Here is a 14158-nt window from a genome sequence, read left to right as displayed (position 1 = left end):
CTCTGGCAGCTTCCCCAAAGTCAATCTTCAGCCGTCCCATCGCTCTTATGATTGCAATGATGGACTGTATAGTGTTGCTGTAGACAACTACTTTATATTGCTTACACTCTTCCTCTGAATAGCCATCCTCATGAATGATTTTCATCTGTTTCACAATGGTGCTTTTACCAGATCCTCCAGCACCGAGGAGCAGCAGCTTCACTTCTTTGGCGGCTTTCTCCCCGTCCTCCCGCAAGTTACGGTCGATCATCTTGCTCCGCTCCACCGCCGCCTTGTCTTCGGCGCTCAGCGTGCAGCCCATGGCGGCGGCGAGAGAGGGGACAGGGCCCGGGCTCGCTCACTCACACACCGCGGAGACTGCGGTTTGGTGACTGAAAAGAAAAAAGAAAAGAAAAGAAAAGAAAGAGAAAAGAAAAGAAAAGAAAGAGAAAAAAGACCACCAGGTGCAATGGATTCTGGATTCATCCTGCAGGCATTCAGTCCCTGTGATAACCCTGGTGGCAATGAGAAAAATGGAAATAAAGAAAAGGAAATCTGCATTCATTCATTTATGTATTCAGCAAATAATTACCAATACACTGGTATATCCTGGGCTTTATTACAGACTCTAGGCAGTACAGCAGTGATATATATCTATGTATATATATTTTTTCCCTAATTTTTTTTTCAGTGGTCTTTCCTTCACTTTCTTTCTAAGTGACCCCTACATCTATTACTACTTCCAGATGTCTTTCCATTGTTACTCTTCTCTCTCTGAAAAGAAAAACAGTGCTTGTCTTCCGCTGGTGTTTTCCAGACTCACTTTCTTTTCATTGCTGGTGTGAATGCTGGCTGCCTCCTCAAAAAAAAAAAAAAAAATGTGGAGGTGTGTTGTTAAAATTTCGGACGGCTCTGGCCGGGCTGGCTGGCTTCACGGCGGGTAACAGAGATGCGGAGACCACGGCTGGGCAGGGAAGCTGTATTTCTTTATTCAGGAACAACGATTCATAAACTAAGACAAACTAATCACCAAACAGAACTCTGCTGTCTCTTTGCGGCGGCGCAAGCACTCTCTCTCTTACTCTGGAACTCAGGAACTCTCCAACTCTCGTACTCGGGAACCCTCTGAAACTCTCGCACTCTCGAACTCAGGAACTCCCGGACTCAGGAACCCTCTCTCCGGGTTTCTTGGGGCGGGGCCAAGCAGGCCCGGGAAATTAATTGGACTGATCCAATTCTCTTGGCGGGGGGGAGGGCTAGAACAAACCAATGTAAAGCATACGACAATTCCCCCTTTTCTTTTTAACTAAATGACTATAGTATCAAGGGTGTGGGGTGAACAGAAACATATATAACAAAAGCCAGCATGTTGCCAAGGGAAGGCCTGAGGGGGCCATATCTGAAAAAAAAAACATTTCTTGCCTCTGGGGGGCTACTTGCCTCGACGGGCAATTGCATGGGGGTGGGAATGGCCTAGAGTCCCACAGGCAGCTGGCTGCAACTTACTTACTATGAAACAAAACTTGTTATTAGCATATCTATTGCACGATCCAACATTTCTAATAGAGAAGGAATTTGAGACTTTTACATATCAACAACGTCTTTTAACCTTTTGTTACACCCATTCAAGATGAAGACACACCCTAGGTGTGGGCCGGAGAGGAGACCTCAGGCATGAGAATAATTAGCATAGCCATTGTGCGATCTACCATTTCTAATAGAGAAGGTAGTGTTTTACATATCAACAAGTCTATTTAACCTTTTGTTTAGACCAACTTAGTTAAAATATATTGATTGTTAACTAATTTTTACCTCAGACTTTAAATGTAAGTTAATTTTTATCTTTATGAGAATTACGTTGAAAACCTTTTTCATTTAACTTTAACTAGTAAGAATTTAGCCTTAAAGCTACTGTTTACCAAACTTTAAACATACATATAAACATGGTCATTAATACACAAGGAGAGAAACCTTTGTTACGAAGACCTGTCATTTTAAACACGAATTTAAATCTGTACTGTCTCAGTTGTTGGGGGGGGGGGATTCACCATCCGGAGGTGGCTTCCCACGCAGCTTCACTTTTAGGAATTGCAGGTTGCGATCTCTGCACAAATCTCTGCATACTCCAGCTTGTCTGCCTTCAGACTGGACCGGCAGCTGGAGATCTCGTGTGCCCAGTTTCAGCAGGGAGCCCGGGGGTCCGGGAGGCCTGGGATGGTTCCAGAATTTATAGCAAAAGGGCAGGCGGGCCAGTTTTGTAGAAGGCGTGGGCCTAGGTGCCCAGGGGTGGCGGCCATGATAGGCCACCGCGGCCCTGCCCCATGGCCCTGCCATGTCTGCTGCCATGCTCGCAGTGGCCAAGCAGCGTGGAGGGATCACGCGTCCAGTGCCCTGCTCTACGCGGTGGAGAGCCGGCTCCTGTGGGCTGGCCTGCGTGCTGGCATTGGGCTCCAGCATGTTGGCGTTGGGCTCCAGGGGCTCTTGTGTGCTGGCGTAGGCCTCCTGTGGGCTGCGGGGCTGCGGGGCTGCGGGCGCGGTGCGCGGGGTTGTCTGGGCGCAGCCGGCTGGCTGGCTGTTTAACCAGGTGGAAACAGCAGCTCCGTGCCTCGCCTCCAGCCCGCTGGCTCTTCCTGCTGGCTGTTCTGAGTTCACCCGAGCGAGTGGAAACCACAGAGTGGTCCAGAGATAAATGTTCCAGAAACAGCAAAACAGTCTCGTGAAGAAAGAGCAGAGGCCTTTGGAGATCTCTTCACAAGCAGAAGAGAAGGCCATCGTGCATAGGTAGCCAAATTGTCTTTACTTATCTGAGAGATGTGCAGGTCAGGTCCACGTGGGCGCCATTTGTTGTTAAAATTCGTTGGCTCCAGCCGGGCTGGCTTGCTTCACGGGCGGGTAATAGAGACTCGGAGACATCGGCTGGGCAGGGAAGCTGTATTTCTTTATTCAGGAACAACGATTCACAAACTAAGACAAACTAATCACCAAACAGAACTCGGCTGTCTCTTTGCGGCGGCACAAGCACTCTCTCTTACTTTCAAACTCAGGAACTCTCTCTTACTCTGGAACTCTGGAACTCTCGTACTGGGGAACCCTCTGAAACTCTGGCACTCTCGAACTCTTGCGGGGTCCCTAGGGGCGGGGCCAAGCGGCCCGTGAAATTAACTGGACTGATCTAATTCTCTTGGCGGGGGAGGGCTAGAACAAACCACCAGCAATGAAAAGAAAGTGAGTCTGGAAAACACCAGCGGAAGACAAGCACTGTTTTTCTTTTCAGAGAGAGAAGAGTAATAATGGAAAGACATCTGGAAGTAGTAATAGATGTAGGGGTCACTTAGAAAGAAAGTGAAGGAAAGACCACTGAAAAAAAAATTAGGGAAAAAATATAATATAAACTTTTAAAAGTAGAAGTTCTAGGTTAAAATGTCCGGTTACTTGCTAAACACTTAACTTTCAGCTACAATGTAATGACTATTTGTAATCATAAACTTAGAGAGCTGAGCTCAGGGGCTGGGGAGTGGTTTATCTCTTAGAGCTTAGAGCACACATGTTACTATGTGCAAGGACCCTGGTTCAAGGAGGTAGGGGCGGAAGCTTCTTGAGGGGTGAAGAAATGTTACAGATGTCTCTCCCCCCTCCGCACTTTCACTATCCCTCTCTATCTCATCACCCCTTACTCTTATTTCTCTCTGTTTCTACAAAAATAAAATAAAAGAGAAGGAAGGAAAGAAGGAAGGAAGAAAGGAGAGGAAAAAGAAAAGAAAAAAGTTTATATTCTCACCCAACAGTGTAGAAGGGTTCCTTTCCCCCCACATCCTTGCCATCACGTATTTCTATCCTTTCTCATGTGTGATCTTCTTAGAGGTGTAAAATGATATTTCCATTGGTTTACTTGCAATTCTCTCATAGTGAGTGACTTTCAGTACATTCTCTCTGGATCTCTTTTTCTGGTGAACATACTGTCCATTCACTCTCCCCATTTTTTTAATTGGAGGTCTTAAGGGTTTCTAATCTATACAGTTGTTGGCACATGTGTAAAATTTCTCAGTTTTCTACAAAACACTTTCATCCCTATCCTAGGTCCTCACCCACCATTATGCACCAGCCTCTCCCCATTTTCAATGACTTCAAAAAAAATTTCATAGTGTAGTGAATTTTTTACATATTGTAGTTGAAGCCTTTTGATGTACAGTCTATAAAGATCTTCTCCCATTCTGTTTTACTTTATTTTTTATTGCCAGGGTTATTGTAAGGGCTCCATGCCTGCAAGATGCTGTTCCTGGCAGTCATTCCCCCCCCCCCCTTTTTTTTTCTTCCTTTTATTTGATAGAACAGAGAAAAACTGAGAGGGACTGGGGAGATAGAGAGGGAGAGATAAATAGAAGCACTTGCATCTCTGCTTCACCACTTGTGAGGCTGTGCCTATAGGTGGGGACTGAAGTCTTGAACCCAGGTCTTTGCACATTGTAGCTTGTGTACACTCTACTTGGGTGTGCTGCTGCTCAGTCCTCTCCTAAGTCCTCTCTGGCTTAGTTTCTAAGATCAGAATAGATTGAATGTGTTCAGGGTGGTATGACCCTAGACTCTATCGGTTTATTTTTGGTTATATTTTCCTTGCTGTTGAACCTGAGTCTCTGAAGACTTCTAAAGCAGATCTCACGAAGTGGTTTGCCAATGTTGCCAGTGTTTTTGTCTATGTATTTTAACTTCCATGTCTTTGATTCCTTTAGTGTTGACTTTTGTGTGTGGTGAGAAGTGGTGGTACACTTTCATTCTTCTGTACATTTCGACCTAGTTTTCACTGTTGAAAAGATTCCTTTCTCCACTTACTGTTTTGAGCCGTTTTGTCAAACATTAGTTATCTATAGGTGTAAATAAAATTCACCTTAAAAAACCATGCTGTGCCTTCCAAGTGCTTAGTTTATGATGCAACACAAATTTAAGGATTCTGAGATTTTCATTAACCACTAGTTTTATGCTTTCAGAATTTAGACATCACTGCGTTTAGGTGGATATCTTGACATAAAAATATGTGCACAGACTAATCATTTCTCTCCGTGGTTTGCTCTTCGGAGTCTTGATGCAGCTCAGGGAATTAAATCTGAGTGTTTTTGCTGTGTTCAGAAAATCAATCAGCAGCATTTATATGCTTGGCATGAGTGTGGAACAGGCTCCTTTGTCAGGGGAATCTGTCCTCTCACATACTGTGAGAGGCAAGGGGTCTCCATCTTCAATGCCTCAGGGCATTTGTGAGGTGAACTTAATGTAGTACTCAGGCCAAATGAACTCACTTCAGGAAGGATTTCATGTTCAGCTTAATTAAGGTACTATTCTCTGATAGAGTTGCTTGGGAACACAGTATCAACATTAGCTGAAATGGTCTTCTACCTGTGTATGATGGTATGGCCAATTAGTGCAGGTAAAGAACCAGGTAAAATTTGGTTGAAAGGTGATTAAGCTGAGCCTAAGGAAGGAGAGGGAGAGAGAAACTCAGCCCGCCAGCTCTCCACCTCTTTTCTTTCTTAGGATGTGAAGGTAAGATTTAAAATGAATGAGTACTGTAGCCCAAGTGGAACAGATGTGGCACTGTTTAGGGCAGACTGTGTTGCCTTTGTCTCCCGACATATTAAGTGGCTGAGAAGATACCTAGGAGCTAAATTTACCCTTTAGAGGAATCTACAGATATGTTCTCTGTATTATACCTTACTGAGTGACATTTAGTACAATTAATGTTACGGAGCTAGAACTTGGCTTCTGGAAAAATGGAATATTATTTGAAACAAACTAGGCTATTAAACCTAACAGACTTTTCCCCTTTTTTATTTGTAAGGAACTCTTCAGGCAAATACTTATACTGGTGCTTAAACTTGAGACATGTCTGCCCACATCAACAACCTCCCCAAGTTGACCTATTTTTTAAGAGAAATTCAATTCATGATAATTGTCATAAAGTCACCTTTCATGTCAGAGTACTTTACAATTAGTAATCATCTCATTTCAATATCATATCATCACCACATAAAAGACCTTACGATCTAAGAACTGGAGGGGTTAAGTATCAAGTGATAAATTTTCCAAAGTCAACATTCATGTATCTGTATATCCATGCATTCAATTTTAAATGTTTCTATGATAAGTAACATAAAACATGGTATCCACCCAACTGCAAGTACTTTTGTACAGTACTGAACTGTTTCCAATAAATGTATGTTATATAACATATACTTACCTTTATTTTTTTTCATATTTCATGATGAAAAATCCTTACCCACTGAATAGCAATCCCCCACTTTTCCCCTCTTTCCAGCTTCTGAAACTACCATTCAACAATCTGTTTCTGTGAGCTTGGCTGCTTATAGTATCTCATATTTGTGAATGAAGCCATAGTTATTCTCTTGTGGTTTGCTTATCTCACTCAGCCTGAGTTCCTTCAGTTCCTTGTGATTCACCTATGAATATGGTGAATATGGCAGGATACTATATGACAGGTTTTTTATTTATTTTTTTACTGTTGTAGTTATTATTGTTGTTGTTGTTGATGTTGATGTCATCATTGTTGGATAGGACAGAAATGGAGAATGGACAGATAGGAGAGAAAGACAGACACCTGCAGACCTGCTTCACCACCTATGAAGTGACTCACCTGCAGGTGGGGAGCCGGGGGCTCAAACCAGGATCTTTGCACCGGTCCTTGCACTTCACATCACTTGCACTTAACCCGCTACGCTACCACCCGACTCCCAGGTTTTTTTTTTTTTTTCTTTATCAGCACATAGTATTCTGTTTTATGTAGTCTATCACATTTCACGTATCATTTTATCTATCAAAGGACATGTAGTTTGTTTCCACTTCTTGCCTACTGTGCTGCACTGGACATGGAGTGAGGTGCTGGTTTTAATCCATTTATATAAATACCCAGAAGTAGAACTGATGAACAAAATGATACTTCTTTTATTTAAAAAAATATGTATTTGTTTTTACGTGACAGGGAGAAGTTGATAGAGAAGTACTACCTACAGTACTTATTTTTAAAATTTATTTTTATTTTCTTTATTTATTTGATAGAGACAGTCAGAGACTGAGAGGGAAGGAGGAGACAGAAAGACATCTGTAGCGCTGCTTCACCACTCACAAAGCTTTCTCCCTGCAGGTAGACAATGGGGGCTTGAACCTGGTTCCTTGTGCATTGTAACATGTGTGCTCAACCAGGTGCACCACTACCTGGCCCCCACCTTCAGTCCTTCACTGCTCATGAAACTCCTCTCCCTGCAGAAGCAAACTCGGGGCTTGAACCCATATCCTTGCTCATGATAACATGTGCACTCAACAAGCTGTGCCTCCACCCAGTTCCCAGTTATACTATTTTTAAAGTTTTAAGGATTTTTTTTTTAAAAAAACTTTATTTATTCATCTGATAAGACAGAGAGAAATTCAGAGAGAGGGCCGATAGAGGAGAGAGACTGAGAGATACCTGCAGATCTGCTTCACCACTCATGAAGCTTTTTCCCTGCAGGTGGGGACCAGGGGCTTGAACCTGGGTCCTCATGCACTGTAATGTGTCCACTTTATTATTATTATTATTATTATTTTTGTACTGTGCACTTTTAACCAGGTTTGCCACTGCCTGGCCCCAAGTTTCCGAGATCCGTCACACTATTTTTCATAGGGGATGCATCATTCCATATTCACACCAGTAGGGTCTAACAATTCTTATTTCTCGACATCTTTGTCAACACCTGCTCTTTCTGTTTTTAATATAGCCACCCTGACAGATGTTAGGACTTGAATTCAATTTTCCTGCTATTTAGTGATGTTGAACATTTTTTTTCACATATTGGTTGACTATGTGTGACAAGTTTTTTATTTTCTAATCAGATTATTTTTTGTCATTGTATCATAGGTTATGCATTTAGACATTAACATCTTATCCCATAGGTGGCTGGCAAGTATTTTCCTTTGCACTCACTCACTATACCATCTCTTCACTGTGTACAGTGAGTCAGCTGAGCAGGAGTTTGGGCTTCACTTTGCCAATAAAGGCCTTATTATTATATATTTTTTTAATGTGAATGTGTTTGGGCAACTGCAGGTATGCCAGTGGCCTCTTTTTTTTTTTTTTAAGATAGGAACGAACATTCTTCCAGTGCAGAGTGCATGTATGTTATCTAAGGCAATACACGGACTAAGTAGTTTCCAGACACTTTAGTATATATAATTTACTGTCCAAGATTCCATTTTGTTTGGTCCATAACAGAATGCATAAATGATATGACTATATATATATATATATATATATATATATATATATATATATGAAGTCAAGTGAATGAAGAATGTCAAACAGGTTGAAAAAGTGTATGACTGCGGTAGGAGATACTGAGATACTTACGTGTAGGGATGCATTTCACAGAGGATCTGTGAGTCAGAAGATAACCTAAAACACAGTAAGTAGGAAGAGTCTGGGTATAATGTTGAGATGTGCCATTTTGTGATGAAGAGTGGATTCTGGTTTTCATCATCTGCCCAAGTATAGCACAGAGAGGAGCCTCTGCCCTGCAATCTAGGGACGCTGGCTTGTGTCCAGTGAGGTCATAGTCAGGATGGGTTCACATCCTCAGGGGCTTGTGTAGGTGAATGAGGACAAGTCTGTGACTGGGGATATCTTGAGCCCAGTGGACTCCTTGGCATAGAGACTCAAGCTGTTTCTAGCTGCGGTTTAAAGTTTCTGCGCGTTAACAGCTTACAGTTATGAGATGAGCTGTGCAGCCACTCCAGCAAATCACTTAACCCTGCTGCATCCTCAGTGTCTTCTCCTAAGAACAATAATAATGGTGTGCGGAGTAGACTGACCTAATACAGGGAAACGTTTTGATAGACATATATATATATTTGTGTGTGTGTGTGGTTATTATATATTTTTTCTTTTCTCACAAGGAAATTAATCTTCCCTTTAGTGAACATAAGAACATGTATCCCCACTGTAAAAAAAAGTATTCTGAGGAAAAGACAGGGAAACCATGAAGCCAAGACAAAAAAAAAAAAAAAAAAATGACAGTGTGGCCTCTGTGTCAAGGCTGAGAATCCGCTCAGAGATGAGAATGGCTGAACCGCCAGAGCTGAGCTCCTGGGAAACCAGGCCCTGTCCTCTTTTCTCCAGTGAAGTGCGAGAAAATGGATGGCAGAATGGGTGAACCAAGGCCAAAAGAAAGTACTTTTGATCTTTCTCGGCAAATACAGATCTGTAACAATACCATCCTTTTGGAATTGAGTCATTCAGGAATCCTTCATCTACTCTACCCCCTTGCCACAAAATATCAGGTGATAGCACAGTTGTTTGACAAGGTCAGTGAACTCCCCACCTCCCATGTCCAAGGGCCCACCCTGCATGACTATAATTCCAAATTGGGGTTTCCTGATTTTCAATTCAATGTGCATCATTTCATATCAACTGAAGGTAATTTTCTTTTTTTAATTTTTGTAAATGTGTCTTTCAACAAAACAGTTTTACTTTCAGGATTAAATATAAGTTAATTCATTATGTTTGTAAATACAAGTCTATTGTACTGCACACTTTTTTTTTTTAATGAGCTTGGGCCTTGTGAAAGTGTAATTTCACCATTTCTGGGCCACTTTTCATCGAGATAGAGAGACATCACAGCATCAGAGCTGCCTCCAGTGCCTTGATGCTCCCACACAGTGTTGGGGCTCACACATGATGAGGTACGGACTCTACTCCCTGAGTTATTCCTCCAGACTATTTTATTATTATTATTACTATTATTATTATTATTATTATTATTATTGCCTCCTGGGCTATCACTGGGGCTTGGTGCCTGCACTACAAATCCACTGATCTTTGAGGCAATTTTTTTCCTTTTGTTGCCCTTGTTATTTATTGTTGTTATTGTTATTATTGTTGTTGTTGCTGTCATTGTTGTTGAATAGGACAGAGAACAACTGAGAGTGACAGGAAGATAGAGGGGAAGAGAAACATAGACACCTGCAGACCTCCTTCACCACTTGTGAAGTGACCTCCCCCGCAGGTGGGGAGCCAGGGGCTGGAATCAGGTTCCTTCCGCCTGTCCTTGTGCTTGGTGTCGTGTGCGCTTAACCCACTGCACTACCACCCAGCCCCCTATTATTTAATTTAAATATATATATTATAAATGACAGAGACAGAGAAGGCATAGCGACATAGAGAGAGTGTGAAAAAGTGAAAGAAGGGGCGGGGCCATGGCACACCTGGTTAAAGCACATATATCACCAAGCACAAGGACACTGGTTCGAGCCCCCACTCCCCACCTGCAGGAGGTCCTCTTCAGAAGCAGGTCTGCAGGTGTCTTATCTTTATCTCCTCAATCAATTTCTCTCTGTTCTATATAATAGTAAGTAATTAAAAGAAATGAAAAAGAAAAAAAGGAAGAAAAATGAGAAACCAGAGCACTGAAGTTTCCTTCAATGCAGTGGGTTCCAGGCTTGAGTCTGAGTCATGCACATGGCAAAGCAGCCTATGTCCAAGTGAGCTATTTCACCACTCCTAATAAAAAAATATATTTTCCAGTAGTTTAGAACTGTGGCCATAAAGTTCCCTTCTCAGATGACCAGAGTTTTCAGGACTTTAGAATATACTTTATGAAAAGTTGCGGTGCTAGGCAGTGGCATACCTAGTTAGCGCTCATATTACCTTGTACAAGGACCGAGGTTCAAGACCCTGCTCCCTACCTGCAGAGGGAAATTCTTCAAGAGTGGCGAAGTACAGCTGAAAGTGTCATTCTGTCTTTCTCCTTCTCTGCCTCCCTCTCCCCTCTCAATTTCCCTCTGGTTTTATCTAATAAGAAGAAATTTAAAAAAAAAAAAAGAAGAAAAGTTGAAATTTGGTGTCAGACACCATGGCTTTTATCCCTAGTTATAATACTTAGTAGTTGGATGGTTTGAGGGAGGAACCTTACTTTAACCTCTCTGTGTCCCGGTTTATCCATCTGGAAGTGGAACTAAGAATAGCAACTATCACACAGCAATACCATTGTAATAATGATATTATAAAGAGCTAATAGGAAACGAAAGCATTCAAAATAAAGTAGCTAGTGCAGAGTCCAATGTATAGAAAGAACAGACACATCAGACCTTAGTAACTAAAATAATAATTATGACTAAGAGGGAAGAGAGTGTACTGAAATGTCAGAAAAGATCAGTCCTTTTCACCCCTTCCAAAACACAGTGCTCACGGCTATTTGTTCTATGTATAGTCTATGAGCTTAAAGGTTCCATTTTGGGGCCAGGCAATGGTGCACTTGGTAGAGTGCACATTTTTCAATGTGCCAGGACCAGGGTTCAAGCCTTCAATCTCCACCTGCAGGGGAAAAATGGTTAAGCAGTGCTGCATGTGTCTCTTCTGTCTTTCTCCCTATTTTTTCCTTCTCCTGAGTGTTCTCTCTCTCTCTCCATATATATATCTCAAATAAATAAAACATTTTAAAAATAAAGGTTCCATTTCTCTTGGTTGTAAAATAGACAGGAATATCTAGCAGTAGCATCAAATTAACGTAAGGTAAATGAAATCACTTAGGCAGTATTTTCTGACATACAATGCACTCATGAGAAAGAGGAAGGGACTGAAAAAGAAGGAAGGAAGAAGTGGCAAGAGGGGAAGAATAGAAGGAAGTCAGGAAACAAGGAAGGACGTGGACACAGGAGAAAATCAAGAAGCAGGTTTTGACTGCTGGGGATGAAGACTAGGACTTCTCAACTGTGACTGAATAGATGATGCCTTGATGTTGGTGTCACAGCTCTATTATTGACTCATTGTTCTGATGCTGGGGGAAGCCAGTTCATCTCTAGATTATGATCTCAATGGGTGTATATGATCTGTGCTCATCTGCCCACCTGCCCTATTTATCACTGAACTGGGGAAGATGTCCTTCGGGTCCTCTTCAGTTGTAATTTTTATGATAAAATTATGTTCCCTGTACAAGTGGTGCCTCTTCAATAAAAAGGAAACAGTAAAACTGTAGGCTAGTGAATGTGTCAAATGCTTTGAGATTTGCCAGAAAAAAATTAATGTTCACAGGATGGTCCTCATTGAGAAAGGAGACTCGCCATTTTCACACTCTTCTTTGCTACTGATGTTTTTTAATTTAGTGGAATTCTAGTTTTTTTTTTTTTTTTGTGGCTCTACAGCTTTCAAACATGCTGTGATTTTGTGTAAAGTCTTTAATCATCTAATTTCTTACTTTGTCTGTTTAAAAGCTACATCGTGGAAACTTTTGGCAATTTTAGCTTTCCTTTTTATGCTGTTGACCTTTCTTGGTTTTCAGGACCTATAGCTAGATAGATACAGATGTCATTTGCAATGAGCTAAATATTGAATGCTCTCAGAGTGAGTGAATTATAGAAACACCTTGTTGACTTCTTTCATTGAAGACTTGAAGGTCCTGGCTCTCAGAGAGGGAAGGTTCTAAATGCAAGTGGCACAGAAGTGGGTCCTGGTTCAGAATAATTATGACAAATTATTTTCCCAAGATGGTGGTAACACTTCCTTTTCCCAAGTGTTTGTCTGTAATGTGATTTCTAACCACTCTTTGATTAAAGTTGTAGAAGCTAGTTCCTATTCCCATGAATTCTGCCTGACTAATAAAAATGTGGCGAAACTGAAATGGGAAATTTGCAAGGACAGGTCATGAGTGACTTTTCTGTTTCTGCCTGGGCTTTTTGAAATGCTGGTTCTTAGATCGCACACCTAATGCTGTGAGAAGCCCAGGCCATATAGAGAAGTGTAGCTCCCCATCCCATTACCAGCACCTAGTCAGGAGTGTGAGTTTTCTTGGGCATTCGACTCAGCAGGAACTCCAAAGGATTAAAGTCCCAGCTACCACCTATGACCCCATGTGCTCCTCTGAGTCCAGCCTCTCATTAGAAGCATGAATGGCACTGAGTATGTGTTTCAAGATATAGTTTTGGGATACTTTTAATGCAGCACTTATAACTGCAATGCTGCAGTAACCCAATTCAGATAACCTGAATGATGCTTCTATCCTTCAATGGCTCTCAGATTCTACACTTGCCATGATTTCTGAGATTCCAGGTACAGATCTACGTTGTCCCACTGTTGACACAAGATTGTCTTTAGAAGTGTCAGACCTCACATGGTTTAATATGGAGCCAGTCAACCATAGAGATATAGAAGGACTTTTTAAGGATGTGGTGGAAGAATAAGTTATTTAACATTCAGTATCCATTTTCATCATCTTCTTTGTCAACAAAATTCTACATAAGTCTAGTTAATATTACTAGACTACATACCTTAGCCTCCTTGACTGCTAGTAGTAGTCAGGTGATTACATTTTGGCAATAAAGTATAAGCAGAAGTGTATGTGGTTTTCAGTTATGTTATCTGAAAGTTCTGACTTAGCCTAGAAGGAAGGCCTTTTAATTCTTTGATTTCCTTCTTCTCCATCCTAGAATTAGATACCATGGGTAAAGCTTCAGGAACTAACTTCTATATATAATAAGGTGTTAATAGGAAGTAAACTTGGCACCCAGCAGGGTCTAAACAGTGAAATCAAACAGTACTTTGTATGTAAAACTAACTGAGCTCAAGGCAAAGAATCAGGGCTCTGATAATGGATGTTGAAATAGCCAAGAAGTCAAAAGGAACTGTGAGATGACCTAGAGATAAGCAATAGCAAGGAGTCAGGAACAGATCCTCACAGAGACCCATTTGCTCCACAGGAGCAGCCCAAGACAGAAATACCTCTTCCTTCTTTCTGGTCCTTTAAGTCCTACTCAACTACGGAAACCAACGCCGCCCTCAAGAACTGTGATGCTACACAAGCCACTTCACTGTAGCCCATGGCACATCAGGGACAAAACTAGGAATGTCTGGGAGGGCAAATGAGCACAAACAAGACCATTACAGAAATCAGGCTGGGATGGTGATAAGCCCAGTGATGATGGAATTGCTCTACAAAATGAAGGCCAAGTAGCAACAAGCTGTTGTTGTAATGTCTTTTCAAGAGAGGAGTGAGAAGCCTACTAAGGCTACCATAGCAACACACCATAAGATAGACTAGGGGAGTTAAATGACAAAAAATGTATTTCTCAGTAGTTCTGAAGGATAGAAGCCCAAGGTCAAGCTATCTGTAGGTCTGATTTCTTCTGAGGCTGCTCTCCTTAGTTTACTGGG

At 41.7% G+C, this 14158-nt stretch overlaps 1 protein-coding gene and 1 long non-coding RNA gene across 3 annotated transcripts in view; both read right to left on the bottom strand.

Annotated features, from left to right (window-relative positions):
* Positions 1-14158, bottom strand: part of SEMA6D (semaphorin 6D) — a 790451-nt gene that overhangs the window by 106604 nt on the left and 669689 nt on the right. The gene's annotated exons all lie outside the window — the stretch shown is intronic.
* Positions 580-5440, bottom strand: LOC132533325 (uncharacterized). The gene is made up of 2 exons (XR_009545203.1): positions 5365-5440; positions 580-838 (listed from the first exon to the last, which is right to left on the bottom strand). It is a non-coding gene; the product is annotated as an uncharacterized LOC132533325 (long non-coding RNA).

The sequence above is a fragment of the Erinaceus europaeus genome, chromosome 16, assembly GCF_950295315.1.
Source record: "Erinaceus europaeus chromosome 16, mEriEur2.1, whole genome shotgun sequence".
NCBI classification, from domain to species: Eukaryota; Metazoa; Chordata; class Mammalia; order Eulipotyphla; family Erinaceidae; genus Erinaceus; species Erinaceus europaeus.
The sequence above is the reverse complement of the archived record's forward strand: the minus strand, read 5'-3'. Positions and strand labels throughout refer to the sequence as shown.